The 3,434-nt window shown below is 45.3% G+C and overlaps 1 pseudogene; it reads right to left on the minus strand.

The window, feature by feature from the left end:
• Window positions 1-368: 368 nt before the first annotated feature.
• On the minus strand, window positions 369-1,781 carry LOC132216658 (large ribosomal subunit protein uL4-like; annotated as a pseudogene).
• Between the last annotated feature and the right edge of the window lie 1,653 nt (window positions 1,782-3,434).

Here is a 3,434-nt window from a genome sequence, read left to right on the forward strand (position 1 = left end):
CAGGCACAAGAATGTTCATAGCATCATTGTTTGTAATAATCCAAGCCAGAACCAATCTAGACTCACACCAATGAGACTGGATACAGTAATGGTGTTATATCATGTAATGGCAAACTACACCGACATCAGAACACAGACAGACCATTGCTAAGGCAAGAGGGATGACTCTTACAAACGATGGTGAATTAAAGAAAGAAAACACAAAGGAAGACACTGTCTATGATTCTATGCATGTAAAGTTCAAAAACAGGCAAAACAAACCTGTAGTATTAGAAAGCAGGATAATGATTACCTTTGGTCGAGAATGGAAGCTGCCATGAGGGAGCTTTGGTGTTGCTGGAAATATTTTGTGCTCACTTTCTTTCTTTTTTTTTTCTCATTGCCTTTGATCATATTTTTATTCAAAATTAGCTGTCCACAGTGATTTGACCGTTATGGGATAAACAAATGTAAGTTTATGCTGCCGGCTTCTTTCTTCGGTGGTGGGTTTCTTTTCTGCCGGCTTCTTCTCAGCTGCTGGTTTCTTGGTAGCTGCAGCCTTTTTCCCCACCAAAGGCTTCTTCTGCTTCTTAAGGCCAACAGCCTTCTTTCCTTTCTTCCCGACCTCAGGCTTCTGGCCTGGAACCCCCTTGTCATCTGATTTGGCTTCTAGTGCTGCTGCTGCTGCTGCTTTATCCACCCGAAGCTTGTGGTTCTTGGCCTGACGAAGAATGGTGTTCCGGTGCATGGTCTTTGCATATGGGTTTAGCTTCAACATGATTCTCAGGCTTTTCAGTGGATTCTTCTTCAGGACTTTGCAGCGAATCTTCTTGTGCGGTGCTCGGAGGGCTCTTTGGATCTCTGGGCTTTTCAAGATTCTGCTAAGGTCTGTATTGAGCATCTTGTGCATGGGAGGTTGCAGTTACTCTTAAGGGAGACAGCTCTATGCCAAGTGCCATACAGCTCATCTAACTTGTGAAAAGCACTTTCAGTCCAAATGCAGAAACGGCCCACATGCCCTCCAGGTGCAAGATTCAAAATGTTCAGTTTGCTGGCATTAAGCAGAGTAATTCCAGGGATGTTTCTGAAGGCTTTGATGATACCGTTGTCCTCGTTATAGATGATACAAGGTCCCCTGTGCTGGATATGACGACGGTTTCTCATTTTGCCCTTGCCAGCCCTCATTCGCTGAGAGGCGTAGACCTTTTTATATCATCCCGGGCCCTAAGTTTCTTAAGAAGCAAAACAGCCTCCTGGGTTTTCTTGTAGCCTTCAACTTTATCTTCAACCACCAAAGGAAGTTCAGGAACTTCCTCAATACGGTGACCTTTAGACATGACCAGTGCAGGTAAGGCTGAGGCAGCGAGGGCAGAGCAGATGGCATATCATTTCTGTGTTGTGTTTACTCTGTGGTGCCGACGGCGCCAGGTTTTGGTTGGTGCAAACATGCGGCCCCCACGACACATATTTCCAAAAGCACCCTGGCCAGAACGATGAGTTCCACCACCTCGGACTCTGGGAATTCGAGCCACAGCTCTGCCAGGACCCCAGGACTCGGCACTGGTTTGATGACCTGCCAATTCACTGACAGCATAGGGCTGTCTATTGTTTTTGCGCAAGTTGGTGTGAACAAAATTCACAATATCTGGTCGAATAGGAGCCTTGGACATGGCAGGCAAAGTGACATTTCTGCCAGATGTTTCCCCCTTTTCAGAGTACACAGGTATCAGTGGACGAGCACACGCCATGGCTGGGAGAGGAGAAAACCACACTCCTCTCTACCCGGCGGCTTTCACAGGAAAAGCGCTCACTTTCTGATAACCTATTAATCTGTGCATTTTTTCTCAAGCAATGTTATCCTTCACTGAAATATTTATTTATTTGTTTACTTTGTTTTTTACGGATTTTTTTTTTTAGAGAAAGAGGAAGGGAGAGAGAGAATAGCATTGATTTGTTGTTCCACTTATTTATACATCATTGGTTGATCTTGTATGTGCCCTGATTGGGATAGAACCTGAAATCTAGGTGTATCGGGTTGATGATCTAACCAACTGAGCTACCCAGCAACGGCTTTTTTAATTTTTATTTTTTATGTTCCTCTGAAGATGAGGCTGAAGCCAGTTTTTCCAGGGAGGACAAAAAGAGGCCCAGATAGGTGGGACATTTTTCAGAGAAAACCAGAAGCACAGAGCAGTAAATGGGAAATGGGTTAATTTCCGTGGTGTCAACCTGAGACTCAGATGAACTTGGGGGGGAAAGTGCCTCATTCCCGGAGAGATCAGAAAATGGAACCCATTTTCCAAAAAGAGAATAGGCCTTATTTTATTTAATATGCATTTGATCATTAATAACTGCACTGTGGGGAATTGGTCATGAGAGCCGTGAAAGTTCTCCCAGCCCACAGTTGTCCTCCCACAGGGCTGCCACTCTCAGTAGCTTCTCGTATGTTCTCCCAGATGCAGGCTATGCATGTGGGAGCAAAATTGTACCTATGTCCTCTTTGTGAGGCAGGATAGTAAGAAACTAGGAAAATTCCTTGGCAAGCAGAATGGAGAAAGACAGATAATGGAGCAAACTGGTGGAGCAATTTACAGCAGACACAGGTCACCTCCCTAGAAGTAACATCTAGGCCTCAGTTGAATTTCAGTTCCAGGCCCAGAAAAAGCAGCCATCACCAGTTGCAATGACTAATGACCTCCTGCCCTGGCACTGACCAATCAGTGGAGACCAAGACCCTGCAAGAGCACACCTGGAAAAGCGAATGAATATTCTATTCAGATCTCCCCTTAGACCTCCCCTAAACTCTCAGCCTTTAAAAACACTCAAAAAAAGGACCCAGTCTATACTCTCCCTCCCTTTCCATTCTCCCTCTCTTCCACTGAAGGTGTGCACTTCCTGAACTCTAAGGGACCCCACAAGACCTGCAACCAGGGGAGAAATGGGCAGTGCCAGCTTGTCCCAGGCTAATCCACTGAACCTAACTCCAAGAACCCCTTTTCTCTGACTACCTTGTGAACTAAAGCATCCCGGCTTAAGGCCCTCCTGTTGCTTCTATGTAAGCTTTTTCTTGTTTCACTGTCCACCGGCTTTAATAAACAAACTCTTGTAATCACCTGGACTCGTATTGTGAAATCTTTCCTGCACGAAGTCCATACTACTGCTGGCCCTGGGCAGACCTGCTCAGGGCCAGGTCCTCTGTGTGGTAACATCTTTGTTCTACGTGTCCTTGCTTGTCCTTTTGTTCCTCAAGTTTGGTTCAAGAAACCTCTGTTTTCAGAACGAACTGGGAGATAGACAGATGAGTAGATAATGCAAGATATGTGGGTGGGTGGATGGATGGACTAAGGATGATATTAAAACAAACACTGGAATTTGAAGAGTGGATAGTTTGGGGACAGGAGGGAAGATTTCGGAGGGCACAAAAGTAGAGAGAAAATTGATATGGAATGGAATGA

This window comes from Myotis daubentonii, chromosome 15 (genome assembly GCF_963259705.1).
Source record: "Myotis daubentonii chromosome 15, mMyoDau2.1, whole genome shotgun sequence".
Classification (NCBI taxonomy): Eukaryota; Metazoa; Chordata; class Mammalia; order Chiroptera; family Vespertilionidae; genus Myotis; species Myotis daubentonii.